Source organism: Nycticebus coucang, chromosome 8, assembly GCF_027406575.1.
Source record: "Nycticebus coucang isolate mNycCou1 chromosome 8, mNycCou1.pri, whole genome shotgun sequence".
In the NCBI taxonomy this organism is placed as follows: domain Eukaryota; kingdom Metazoa; phylum Chordata; class Mammalia; order Primates; family Lorisidae; genus Nycticebus; species Nycticebus coucang.
The window spans coordinates 25,521,444-25,536,460 of NC_069787.1; positions in this window are offsets into that span (position 1 = coordinate 25,521,444).

Below are 15,017 nucleotides of genomic sequence, written 5' to 3' on the forward strand. Positions count from 1 at the left end.
GAGGACAAATGAGAAGGACACAGTCCCTGCTCTCTGAGTGCAGGAGAAGTCAGCTGCGAGGAGAAGAGAAGGGGCTTCATCTTCTGGAACCGGTGTTGATGGGAACATGAAAAGCAGATCCTTCCCATTATGGATGTTAAGCAGAGGGCCTGTGGGGCAGCGTCAGAACGCCAGGAGTGAAATCAGAGAACTATCTGCCAGAGGCTAACTGTGTGGCCCTGTACACATTTCCTAAACTCTAAAGACCTCGATTTTCTAAGTCATGACAGAGAGATGGAAACCTTCAGAGTGGGCTTGCGCTTAGAAAAGAGCCCAGCACGTAGGAAGTATTTGATATTTGTTAGCTATTATTTTTTACACTGGGGGTGTTGGGGGGTGGTGGCTAGTGGTAAAGATATAGAATTAAATTAGCAGGATTGTAGTACTGAAGGTTTTGTTTTTGTTGTTGTTTTATTAGAGACAGACTCTCATTTTGTCGCCCTCAGTAGAGTACTGTGGCGTCACAGCTCACAGCAACCTCCAGCTCTTGGGCTTAGGTGATTCTCTTGCCTCAGCCTCCCGAGTAGCTGGGACTACAGGTGCCCACCACAACACCCGGCTATATTACTGGAGGTTTTATAGATCCAGTAAAGGAGTTTGGATTTTATCCAGAAAAATTATGGGGAACTTGCAGAATTTTAAGCAAGCAAGTGGTCTGATCAGATGAATATAAGTTTTCGATAAGCCCTGAATCTGAAGGCATTGCTGATTGTTGCAAGCTGGCCTGGTGGGAGTGTGTGTTGCTACTACTGGCATCCGGTGGGTAGAGGTCAGGGATATCACTGAACATCCTCCCAGTATAGCACAATCCCTCACAACAAAGAATTATCTGGCCCACAATGTCAATAGTGTCGAGGTTGAGAAAGCCTAGATTAATGTATCGTAAAGAAGAAAATTAATCAGCACTCATCTCAGGGCCTCGGTTTTTCCATCTGCCAAAAGACGAACTTGGAAGGACTTGGAGTTGAGTAACATGCTCCTGCCATAGCTTCTAGGAGTCTGTTGTGATTAATCCTAGTGTCCTGATCCTTCTGACACCGGCTATGTGGTTCTGGGTCTCCACTGAGCCTCCCAATACAGATAATCCTAACGGGGTCAGAGAGTTTATAAACAAGGCTTGGGATCCAGACCATTTGTGGGACCACCCCTTGGCAGCTACAAAACCCAGAGTGATTTTTTTTTTGCCCTTCTAAGCCTCAGTTTCTCAATCCACAGAATAGGTATGGCATAGGTATGAGGGTTGGAAAGCTCTCAGCTCAGCACCTGGTCCATCACAAGTGCTCCATCAACATCAGCCCCAAGGATGTGAGACTGATAAACACGGTGGGAGCGCATGAGAAATGCACCCAGGTCCGCCTTTATTATCCCTGGAGAAGTATTGTAGACAGGCTCTCTCCGGAAGCCTGTGACAACCTCCATCAGTCAGAGAGAGCTCAGGGAGCATGTACTCCTTTGAATATTTGCTTGAACTAATCAGGGAAGGAGAGCAAGAAAGGAAAAGGAGCCCTCAGAGTACATCAGGTCTCATAACTCAGTGCCTCGGGGGCTGGAAAGGGCGGCAGACTGCAGGGTTAATCATGATGTTTCATTAGTAATTCCTTTTTTTTTTAATTGAACAGCACTAGAGATGGGGAAACCAGAAATGCTTTCTTCAGGCAGGATGGCAGACCTTGGAGCCTGAGGGCCTGGTTTCAAATCCCAGCTGGCCACACACCAGCTGTGGGATTTCATGCAAAGTACTCACCTCTCTGTGCCTCACTTTCTCCACCTGTAGAAATAGAGATATGTGGATAATAATAATACCTACCTCAAAGTATTGCTCTGAAAATTTTATGTATATGTAACATATGTATTAATATATAAGCACAAACATCAGTGCCTGGCACGAAGTAAGTGCTAGGGACATCTTCGTTTCTAGTTTCTGTCACATTCTTATGATAACAGCACACAATCTCCACCAGCCTCAGGGCCGAGCAGCATGGTCTGCAGATCAGCAGCCTCAGCACCCCACCTCAGCTTGTTAGAAGTACAAATATTCAGGCTTCCCTTCTGACCTACAGGATCAGAAACTGCATTAATTGGCTGTGTGACCTTAGAAAAATCTGCCTCTGTGAGCTGTGGATTTCCCATCTGTAAAACAGGAACTATAATATCCCTTCTTCCTTCCTGTGTTCTCGGGTTTCTGCAATGGCATCACCTCCTGTCAGTTGTTACAGTAAGCATTGATCTCCTCTGCCCCCAGGGCCTTTGCACAGAGGGTTCCACCTGCCTGGACTACCTATCCCTCAGCTCTCCCCATGCTGACACCTGCTACCTTTTGGGCCTCCCCTTAATGGCGCCTCCTCAGAGAAGCCTTCCCTCCCCAGCCCTGCCCCATCTTCCATCACTCCCTGTCACTAGGAGTGATTTGTTTCTTCCAGGTGCTGACCACAGGCTACGCTACCTTATTTCTGAGTCTATTGATTTGCTGCTAGTTGGTCTTCGGCTCTTGTTATGTGAGCTCGGAGAGGGCAGGAACTGGGTGTCTCCACACACAGTACTGTGAGCAATGTCTACAGGTGAGTGTTCCATAAACATTTGTAGGATGTACAAATTTGTAAAAATACAGAATACTCGCCACAGTGCTGGGCACACAGTGAAGGCTTCATAATAAAAACAGGATTGTAAAATTATTATGATAACATAGGCCACCAACGTGGCCCTGGGCTTCCCAGATGGCTACAGGAAACAGTGCAGAGTCTAACGGTGGCTTCCGGTCCCTGGCTCCGGTGCTCAACCCCTCTCAACCCTCACGTACCAAGGCTGCTCTGAAGATGCTGCCTCATTAAAATATGGAAATAGTTGTCATGTCACTATCACCCAGCCCAAGCCATCAAGCGCTCCAAATTGGTTTTTGCCATCTCATACAGCACAACATACATTTGTTAACTTTTTAAACAGTAAACACCACCTGCAAAGTGCCTTTAATATTTAATGTAGCTATAAATTGTTTTGAAAATAAATCCAGCCATGTGGAAAAGCAGCAGAAGGAACAGGAAGCGGATCCAGGAAGCTGCTGTCCGGAGGGGCAGAGCGGGCTGCGGTGGGGCTGAGCCTGGGGCAATTCCTGACGAAGGCCCGGCTTCAGCACTTTATCTGGGGATGGGCAGTGCTCCCTTCAAGGCTGTACTGATTCTCATGACAGCAAGTCCTTGCTTCTTCAGAGGAGGTAAGGGTGAGTTTGTGGCCTCTACCTCAACCAGAGCCGTCCTGGAGTTAGTGTTGGTTGATGCCAACATTCACCATGACCTTGGTGAAGACAAAGGTGTCAGCTGTGCACTCCTTTGGCCAAACCATTTTTTAACCCCCAAACAGCCACACTGCCCAGTGTCAGGGGACGTGAGCATGAGGCTGGTGACCGGTCTGTTTAGTTTGTCACCGCTCCCCACATACTCCTTCCTTTTTCTCTCTACATCCTGTCTCAACACTGGATAGGACCTCAGAACAGTATCTCTCTTTGTCTTATTCCTTCATAGGTCAAATTGAGATGATAATATCTACTTCATTGCCTTACTGTAGGTTTAAATGGGTGACTATTTAAAGTACCCTAAAGTGCCAGCACATAGGGCAACACATGAAGCTTGCTGCAACCTGCTCCCTGTGGCTTTCTGCATCCCTCCTCTGGCCACGCTGACCCCCTTCCATGCCCTGCTGTGCCGTTCTTCCACCAGCAGGCCTCTACAGGAGCTGTGGCCTCTGCCCAGAGCACTTTTCCTTCCTTCCTGGGCCAGGTTAACTTGTGTTTCTCTCTCAGCTTTCAGCTCAATCAACTGAAATGTTGAACTTTGGGGGAAAGGCAAGCCCTGTCCTCCTGCACGTCAGGTGCTAACTAGATCTCTGGGGCTGGGAGGTGGGGACTTCTCTGATTAGCCCACACCACTCATCTGTCGGCTTGTGACTGGGGCCAGAAAACCAGGATCAGCAGCTGCATCAAAAGCCATGTGCTGGGGGAGAGGGGCTGAGCCGTGGCCCAGTAGAAGGGAGCTACTGTTCTTGGCAGACAAAACTGTCATTGTCCATTACAAGGAGATGTGTGTCCTGGGACAGTCACCCTGGAAACCACGTGAGGACCAACTGTGGCTGGTGGGTGACCAGTTAGGCAGCTATTGCTTCAATCCAGGCTAGATGGATAAAGGCTGATGATTTGAGAGACATTTCAAAGAAGTGACAGAGAGAGCGTGTATAATTCTGAGACTTCTAATTTGGTATCAGAAAGGGTGAAGGACGCTGGTTGTGTAGAGTGACCTCATATGATGTAACCCAAAGAACTGGGTGATCTGGCAGGGATCTGAGACAAAGGTACCCAACTCAGAGACAGAGACCACTTTGGGGGTGAAAGGGAAGCCCAGGGTCTTTCAACTCATGCTGTGTAAGTAGACACATGAATATAGAGCTGGCACTCATTCTACTAATCAGTAAGGGGGTATTAACACCACCCTAGTCCTTGGTTGGTCCTTCTGGCCAAATTCAAAGTTAAAGGTTATTACACCTCTTTGCTCCTGTGGGCTCTGGCCCTTTGGCGAGGGCTCTGGGGTAAGTACATCTTATGCCTGTCCCCTTGATTCTGGACTCTCCCGGGGACCATGGTCTGCTGTGTGAGAAGGGTGAACTCCTTACTGAGCAGAGTTATCAGAATGGAATGAGAGTCCCAATGGACTCACGACCAGGAGGGTGCTCTCTGCCCTGCTTGCCTCAAAATAGAATGTCTAGAAAAGACTTCTTGGTTTTCTTTCCTGTACACGGCCTTTTCAACTCAGTAACTGGCACCACTGTGCACCAAGGCCCTCAAGTCAAGAGATTAAAACTTGAATCCCATCCTTCTCCTTTCCCCAAACCCAATCTACCAATAAATCCTGTGGCCCTACCTCCAAAATATATCCAAGTCTCTCCCCATCCCACCCCACTGCCCCTGCTGTCCTCTAGTCCAGGGCTTGGCAAACTTTTGCTGTAAAGGGCTGGGTACTCTCAGTACCATGCACTCTCACAAGGCAGCTTGAGTGGCCTTTAGAGCAAGCAGAGGACGTCTCTCACAGTCTCCATTGCCCTTACGTGAACATCCGGGGTCTTTCCCTATGTCTCTGGCCTCCCCTCTGACCTCACTTCCTGCCCCCTCCTTGTCCACACTGCTCCATACTCACCGCTTTCCTTCCTGGTCCTAAAACACGCCAGTCTCCTGCCCTCCACTCTTCCCCTGGAACATTCTTCCTCACATCTGGATTCTTTTTCAACATTCAACTCTCAACTCCCCAAAGAGAACCCCTCTAACTCTTACCTAATGTTCCATCTTTTCTTCAACACCCCGTTTGAAATTATCTTATTGGTTGCTTTGTTTATTGCTCTCTCCACATTCATGACAATAGGGAGCTTCCCATCACCTCACAACTACAGCATATAGTAAATCCTCAAAGAAGTGTTCACGGAATGAAGAGAGGCGGCCAATCTGTATATCTAGGCGATACTGGATGTTTGCACCTCAGATTTCTCCAGCTTTTACCACCCTTCTCATGCTGGCTCAGAAGAAAGCTGCTGAACAGCTCATTCCCTGCTCGGGATAAAGCCGGAAAAAACACACTGCTCGTGTGAGTCATGGGGCTTGTTCAGGGACCTCTGCGCAGATGAATTTGTCATCGCGAGGCCGAGTTGGCAGAAAGGCTGCTCCTGAACAGCTGAACTCCGCACGGGGGCCTCTTTCACAGCAGCTGTGATGTTGTGGAAGGCGGAGGGTGTGCTGGGTCCATGGAAGCTCCACTCAGGATCCTGCCTTCTGCTCCTGGTGCTGCCTGGCGTGCACCAGTGACAGGTGCACCACGCTTCCTCTCCCTGTCGCTGGAGGGCTTTCTCCCCCCAGTGCTCTCCTCCTCTCACTCTTGGCCCCCTCCTCCTCTTGTCCTTCCCTCTTGTTTCTTAAGAAATGGGGGTCAGAGACTGCCAGTTGCCACCTAACATGCTTTTTCCTTCTTCCTGGGTCATAGAACCCTGATTTTATTTGCAATAGCAATGAATCCAGCAAAGAGACCATATTCGCCAAACTCTTTTGTAATTAATAATGGTCATGTGACTATGTCTGGCTAATAAGACATAAACAGAAGCACCTATGGGACTTCTGGGAAGGATGACAAAAAAACGTTGACCTAGCTATCTTAGTCTGCTTGGGCTGCCTTAACGGAACACCACAGATTGGGTAGCTTAAACAACAGAAAATTGTTTTCTCATAGTTCTGAAGGCTGGAAGTCCAAGATCAAGGTACCAGCACGGTTAGGCTCTGGTGAAGGCTCTTTTCCTAGTTTGCTTCTCCCTGTGTCCTAACATAGGAGAGAGATAAAGAGATCTTTTCTTCTTCTCATAAATCCACCAATCCTATCAGATTGGGCCCCACCCTTATAATCTCATTTAATCTTACCCACTTTTTAAAAATCCTTATCTTCAAATACAGTCATGTTAGGAGTTAGGGCTTCAACACAATTCAGTCCACAGCAGCTAGGCATTACACTATTTAGTCCTGCATTTCCTCTGCCTTTCTCTCACCTGGAATCCAGATTGATGGCTGGAGCTTTAGCAGTTATGTCCGACCATGTGATGACCTTGAGAATGAGTGCCATGTGTGAGGGTTGGACACTCAGGAAGATGGAAAAAACCTGGTTTTACTTTGTGGCACCACCATATTATTGAATTATTATGAGTTGCTTTATATTAGAGCTTTGATTTTCAACCATGTCGTGTGTTGAATTAACCTGGGGAGCTTTTAAAAAATACTGGTACCTGGGTGTCACTCCCAGAGATTCTGATATAATTGGCCTTTCAGAAGTGCAGCCTATGCCTCGTGATTTTTTAAAGCTCCCTCTGGTGATTCTACCATGTTAAACTTGAGAACACTGTTAAAGAATAAACTCTTGCATAAGGGAGTCAACTGTTTAAAACAATGGTATTTTAGTTTTGTATGTTTAGACTAACTCAACTCTGAACAATCAGAAATCTAATTTGGAGAGATGAGTCACTTCTATCTTCTAAGATTTTCAGAGCAAGCACTAACAAAGCCAGCGGGAGGCCTGGTCACGTCCTACCACATTTAAGAGTATTATCTGGGTAGATTTCGATTCAAATGAATAGTGACAGAGATGTGCAATATTAAGTACAATTTTCTGTCCCTTTTTCTCAATGAATAAAACAGTGTGTGTAACTAAAAATAAGCTTTAGCATTAAAATAAACACTCAAATTCAAAATAGTCAGATGTGGTGCTTTTGTCAACAAACATCTTTTTGGAAAGTGAGATCCTCTAGGAAGGAGCAGTAAAAGCCAATGAACCTTTTGTTTCTATGCCCCAAGTGCCCATTTCTGTCCCCACCCGTAGGCTAGAAGTCAAGGGAAGGAGCACAGATGGCTGGTGAGACAGCTGGCCGGAAGTAAGCAGGTGCTTGAATTCAAATCCCAGCTCTATCACTCATAAGCTGAGTGCTCTTGGCTAAGTCACTTAACCTCTCTGTGTCTCAGATGCTCCCTGCATGAAATAGGGTTCATGGTTCCACTCAGAACCCTGGGTTGTGGTGAAGATTAGACAGCGATGGACAACAAAACACTTAGCATCATGCCTGGCCCACCACCCCTGCTCGGTGAATGGCAGCCATCGCTCTCAGGCGTGGCCAGCTCCTCTTCCTGAACTGTGTCCTTTCTGTGGGGACAGGCTCTTCCCCTCCAATTTCTGGACAACGGTGCCAAAGTGGGGCTGCTTTTATGAATAGGGTGCTAAATGAGCAAACACATGTCTGGAAATAAAGGTAATTCATCCCTGGGGAGATACCATCTCCCAGGTTCAGGGGTTAATGGGCTTGGAGGATTCATAACAAACGGTGCCCGAGACAAATTGGCCGACGGAACTGAGCGGCTATTGTTTCTCAGACAGCTCTTCAGCTGTGTCCCATTTATTAGCATGGCTGCTGGAGAAACAAATTAAAAGGCAAGTCCCCTCAAAGATAACAGAAATCCAGTGCGAAGGGCGAACTGCATAAAAGTTTGTGCCGGCAACAGAGAGGCCATGCTTCTTCTTCCTGCCAACCCCCAAACACTGAACTCTGGAGGAGGCTGGACGGGCGCCAGCTCCCGCGGGCGTGTGCTCTCCTCGGTAAATGTGGGAGCTGCCAAGAGGCCAGCCCGTGGAAAAGCACTTCCAGGTTAGGGGAAACACATGGCTAGCAGAACCCTCTGCAATCGTAAAAGGCATCGTGGAGGAAGAGGAAAGGAAAGAAATCATTCTCTTTGGGACCGTCCAGCTGCAAGTGTGGAGCCGAGAGCACTCTTAGGAATTAACGTGTCCAGCCCAGCAACGTCTGGGAGTCATTAGCTGTTTTCATGCTCCCAGAACCTTCAGAAGAGCTGTTACACAAACACACGTCCCTAAAGCAGCAACAGAACCCCGCACTGGGACGCTGGTTCTGCCCTTCACCACCTGAGGCTGGTTCAGCCCTTTACTCTGGAAGTCTGGGGAATGGTGAGGGCTTAATATTCCAGAAGCTTTGTGAGTGGGGTTGTGAGCTTGGGAGAAGTTCTTGCAAACCATGGGATATATGGCCAGACAGAATCTAGGCCTCTGGGGCCATCACCTGCTGCGGAGTTTTTCCAGGCGGGGCCCTGGAACCATTTTTATCCTAGGGTGCTGACTAATAGCAGAGATTTCTGGCTTCTACTCCAGACCTCAGGATTAGACTCTCTGCAGGTGAGTATAGGAATCTTTCATTTAACACAGCTTCTTGGGTGACAGTTATGCACACAGAAGGGGGGCTTCTCAAACCAGAGCACACTAGCCCCAGCATTGCCCTGAGAGCCTCCTACACAGATTGCTGGGCCCTATCCACAACCACCCCTAATTCAGTAGGTCTGAGATGGCACCTGAAGATTTGCATTTCTAATAAGTTCACCTGATGCCGCTGGTGCAGGGACCACACTTTGAGTAGCACTGAAAGTTTGCAAACCCAAACTGAACAACAGGGCTTATTCACAGGCTGACCAAAGTCTCATTTGTCAAACAAATGGGTCTGGAGCCCCAGCCGAAAGCCTGGGCATCATGGAGTCTGAGATCCCAATTTCCCTACCGGACAACCAAAAGAGCCTGGAGCTATCTGAGTTGGTAAGGACTCCAGAGGAGTTCGTGCTAGGACATTTCTGGCCACAAGGAAGGACCTAAACAGTGGCTCTCAACTGAGTGATATTTTAAAAAGACTCCAGTGCTGGGTGGCACCTATGGCTCAGTGAGTACGGGGCCGGCCCCATACACTGAGGGTGGTGGGTTTGAACCCGGCCCCTGCCAAACTGCAACAAAAAATAGCCAGGCGTTGTGGTGGGCACCTGTAGTCCCAGCTACTCGGGACGCTGAGACAAGAGAATCACCTAAGCCCAAGAGCTGGAGGTTGCTGTGAGCTGTAACACCACAGCACTCTACCCAGGGTGACAGACTGAGACTCAGTCTGGAAAAAAAAAAAAAAAAAAAGACTCCAGTGCCTAGCCAAAAATATCAAACTAATTAATATAGACTCTCTGGGGGTGGGATCAGGGACCATGAGAATTTTTAAACCTCCTCCAGGGAATCCAATGGGCAGTCAGGCCAGTAAGCCCAGTGCTGATGTTGTTAACCCTGACTACTGGTAGAATCACCACGGTGGTGAGAAAGCATCACTGCTGGGCCCTCTTCCTTCCTCAAGATTCCAACTTCATAATTTAGGAGGGCACTGGCATTAAATCAAAAGCTCTCCAGGTGGTTCCCAGTGTACTCAGGGTGCAGGGATTCAGATCTGCCAGTCTAGTAGAGAGGGACTCAGGAGCAGTAAATTTGGGAAGGATGAAGGGGTGGGACCATACCAGGAACTGGGGCTGATTTGCTTTGATTACTACTATCAGTGACAATAGCAAAGTCCCAAGAGTATAAAGCAGTTTTATGAAGTATACTCGTATTTCTTGTCCTAACACCAGAAACAACTGCATGCTCAAATTCTCTTCCTTGCTGGCCTGGGCAGGAATTTGCTGGGAGAAAGGAAGGATAGGAACTTCCCCTACAGACGTCAGATCTGACACTGCTGGGATGTACAGAGCATGAGGTGCCCCTGCCACACTTGAAGTCCCATGTGGCTGGGTTCCTAGAGCTTTGCAGGGGTGAGGGAGGAAGTTTTGCTAGAACCATTGCTCTACCTGGCTTTTAAATTATTATTAATAAATTGCAGATTCCTGGCTGCTATTTAAGTGTTCTCAACCTAGAAGTCGGACCCTGGAATTTGAATGTTGAACAGACATTCTGGGTGAGGAAGTAGGAAACAACTTACATGAAGGTTCTAGCTACCTGAGCAAAGGTGGAAGCTGGAAGAGCAGGAGGCAGAGAACAAAAGGGTAGTTCTTTGCCATCTTTGGCTTATCTGTGGTCTCTGCTGGGCACAGAATCTCTCAGAAAAACCTTTTCCCAAAGATAAGAACCTGCCCATTTACCAAAATTTATATCTGGGTCTAACGAATAGAGCTGATTTTACCCACATGGGGCTGGTTGCCATCCTCAGCTGTCTTTGTTTCACTGCACTTTTTAGGCCTTTCGAATAGGATGAGCTAAATTGCTGGCAAAGAAATGGATTTCTCCTCTCTCTGGAGACTTCTAAATCTCCTTACTAGAGATTTAGTCTGTCCCATTTCCAACAGTAATGAATGTGTAATGGCCCAACTTTGGCCAATGGTCCTGGCCTGCCATGTCTTCCTGCATCAAATGTTCCCTTGCAATTTGCTCATTCTAGGCTTACCAAAGATTTCAAACTGGGGAAGAGGGGGAGGGGGAGAAGACTATTTTAAGTTCACTAAGACCTTGGCACTCACAAATTAACTCTGAAGTTCTAGGCATTTGAGAAGGGTTCAAAGGTCATTTCCCATTTTAATGAAGCATGAATTTGGATGGTGCGCATCTTGGGGATGATGGGTCTTGTGGCTGGGATGACCAACAGCATCCTAGGTTTGTGGAACTCATGACATGGTGGAAGTTTTGTTTCTTGGTGAAGATAGCTCTGTGGTAGGAGAGAGCTTTACAGAGAAAACTGAAGTAACCATCAACGTGTGGTAAGGAAATGGTTCAGGGTGCTCGCGATGTTTCGGGAGACATGTGAATCAGGAGAAAATGAGGAATCTGTATTGGCATTTCCAGTACTCCAAATCCAGGATCCCTGGGAGTCTCAGATCAGTCCTCCCAAATATCTATGGCGTCCTGCCTGCAGACTTGTGGGGGAAGAATGATAATGCGTGCCCACATTTGCCAGGACTGACTGTGTGCCCGGCAGGATGCTGAGAGTGCAGAGCGCGTCATCTCCTCTGACTCACAGCAGCCCTGAGTGCACACTTCCGTGCACAGTTTGTATCACCATTAGATGAAGGACAGGAGGGAACAACAAGGACCCACAACCACACCGTGGCAGAGCTGCAATTTGAACTGATAAACACTCTCTCTTTGACCAAACATCAGTCAGGCTCCTCTAAGCCTGGCTTGAAGAGGTCTCAACCTTGGTCCCTATCCTATTCCACCCTAATCCTGCTAATTCAGTTTAGAGAGAATCCCTTTACCTTTGCTATCGGGTTACTCTTGGTAACTGATCAATTTCCTCATCCCTTACCTTTGAGGTAATGTCCTTGACCTGCTGTTAGCAAGAATTCCCCTGCCCTAGTGTCTCTTAGTAGTTTCTATCACTGATCTCCTCAAATCTGCTCATGGACTATACATAATTCCCCATTTGTCTTTTCTGTATTCAGAAAAGTTGATCCCATTCCCCTCCCCTATAGCAACAGTCTTAAATAAGATCTTCCTTACCATCTTAGCAAGTCTCAGACTTTTTGTAGAAATGAGGGTCTTGCTATATTCCCAGGACTGCTTGAATGATTGACAAATGACATAGAAGGGGAAGAACAGAAATGGCTAAGCTGTGAAGAGCTTTTGGCTTGAGTTCCTTCCAATCTGTAGACTAATAACTACAGCTTGCTTCTCTTGAGTACCTACTAGTCCCAGCTTCTGTGTTCTGTGCATTACCCCAGACCTCAGCAAACTGGTAGATAGGCCACATCAGGCTGCTTCCTGTTTTTGTAAATAAAGTTTTATTGAAAACCAGCCACATCCCTTCATTTCCATATTGTCAGGCTACCTTCCCCCTACAATAGCATAGTTGAGTAGTTGCAAAAGAGACCATTTACAAAGATTTACTGTCTGGACCTTTGCAGAACTATTTTGCTGATTTCATATTACACATTATCTTAAACATCATCAGAGCCCTGTGAGGTAAGTAGTGTTATTGTCCCCTTTCACAGATGAACAAACAGAGGCTTGGAGGCATTAAGACATTTGCCTAAGGCCTAAGGGCTTATGGCTAGTATTATTTAAAAAAACCCAGACAGTCTTCACACCCAAAGGGTTGATCATGCCAAAGGGGCCAAATGCCCAAATGCTTTCTTATGGGCTAGTCTCATGGAAATGGGAGTGGCCTCTAGAAAGCGAAAATGTGTGTGAGCAGGGGAAGTCAGAGTGAGAATAGGAAATTGTTTGATGGGACGGTCACAGACACACGTATTCCTGGAGCAGCTGCTGTGCGCCTGCACGGGCGAGGTGTTTTCTGATATAGCAGCCTGCCGCATGTCCCTTTGCCTGCCAATGCATGTACCTGTACCAGGGACCATCTCTCTACCTGAGGCCTCTCTCCCTACCATGGGAGGACGGTTGTTGGATAAACTCCCCAACCTCTCCATCCCTTGGTGGGACAATCCAGAGGCATGTTCTACACAGCTCTCTGATGGTCTTCCCCCTATCACATCCCCCCTCCCTCCAAATCTCACTCCTACCTCCCCACTAGTGTTTCAGGGATCACCTCCCACATAAACTGCCTGCACCTAAACCCCATTTCTGGCTCTGCTTTCAGGGAAACACAAACCAAGATGTACTGTGAGAACAATATAGGATACCTGTGTGGTTCATGTTTTTTTTTTTTTTGAAATAAGGTCTCACTCTGTCACCCAGGCTAGAGTGCAGTGGCATGATTACAGCTCACTGCAACCTCAAACTCCTGGGCTCAAGTGATCCTCCTGCCTCAGCCTCCCAAGTAGCTGGGATTGCAGGTGTGAGCTACTACACCCGGCTAATGTTTTTTATTTTTTGTAGAGAGAGGGTTTTGCTCTTGCTCAGGTTGATTTAGAACTCCTGGCTCCAAGTGATCCTCCCCCCTTGGCCTCCCAAAGTGCTAGGATTACAGAAGTGAGCCAGTGCACCCACCTCTGTCCATCTTTTACAGGTGAGGACAGTGGGGCCCAGGTATGACAAGTGCTTGTCTCAGTTACACAGGTTGATGGCCAGATCTGTCTGCCTCATTTGTTGATGAGTCCTTCAGCCCATTCTTTGAATAATAATAATATCATCATCATTGTTATCATCATGGTCAAATGCTTACAGAGAACAGATGAGGAGCCCGTGGCTCAAAGGCATTAAGTAACTTGGCCAAGTTTTGCCCACCTGCTAGAATGGGGATTTGACTCCAGGAAGCCTGGAGCAAGAGGTGGAGACCTCCACAAGCAAGGTTATTGTGACATGGAGCTGGCTCCTGGGGGTGGGCACCCTGGTGTGGCATGGCCCTGCCCACCAGGTAGGAGAAACATCTTTTCAATGGCTGCTCCCATGGCCGGTTGCCATGGTTACTGGTGGGCACAGTCTGAATAATTGAGGACAGTGATGGAACCTCAGCCACTATCACTTCCTCTTTCTGACATTCCTACCCAGCCCCTACCCCAATTCCTCGTGTGGCTGAAGAGTGGGAAGGGGTCAGGCCCAGTTACTGTGAGAACAAAAGAGAGCATCTCCCCATGACCTCATGTCTGGAAAGGCAGGGAGCTTCCCTGCATCGCCTGGGAGTCGTCATTACTCTGTGCCCTCCACGTTTCCCCAGTCAGAGCACAAGCACGAGGCTGCCTGCCTGCCACGCAGATGCTGCTGCTCCCGCCTACACTGCTCAGTGATGGGTTATTCTAGACCCCCATCCTGCCCGTCTCCCTCCCTCCTCCACCTCCTCCCACCCTCACAGAGATGCAGTGTCTAAGAAAGGAGGCAGCACTTCCCTGGGGGGTTATTGCAGTTAGGAGAGAGGCTACCATGTAGCCACCAGTAGAGTGCTGGCGGCCTTGCACGGGGCTCTGAGAGCCTCAGTGATTATCCCAGGCTCCCCATCTGCAAAATGGGGACAAGGGATGTTGGGAGGATTAAGTAAGGGCAATAGTAAAAAAGGTAAGAGCTTGATCCTTGAATGTGACTGACCCATATTGAATCCTGCTCTCTGACTGTGTCAGCTGAGGCAGATTAATTTTCTAAGCCTCTGTTTCTTCTTCTGTGCAAGGAGCATAATAGTTGTACCCACCCCATGGAAAGTTAATATGCAAATGATTCTAAAGCATGGAGCCTTTCTCTCTGTGCACCTGCCTGTCCTGTGACCCTCTAAGGCAGCAGTTCTCAACCTGTGGGTCGTGACCCACAGGAACTGTATTAAAGCGTTGTAGCATTAGGAAGGTTGAGAACCACTGCTCTAAGGCCTTGAGTCTGCAGAGAGCAATGACTTTGTTCTCTCTTGTTCCCAACCAAGTGTAGCATCATGAAACTCTGCCCTGACAAAGGACAGCTCGCCTTTCTTCCAGATGCAGGAAAGGGAGATAAGACACCTCTGGGTCCACTCTTTACTCCCTGTGGCTGTCACCAGCTTCTGATAAGATAGGACCAGCTGGGTGGGCCCCAAAAGCTCTAGAAAGAGATTAAGAGCTTGGAGGTGACAGGGATGCCCCTCCTCGAAACCCATGGAGGTGGCACCCTTCCTCAGTCTGAGGCATGGGGCAGGGGTCGGCTAGACTGAGGACAGGGAAAAGGTAAATTGCAAAATTCCTTTCCCAAACAGAGTTGATCCTCCTT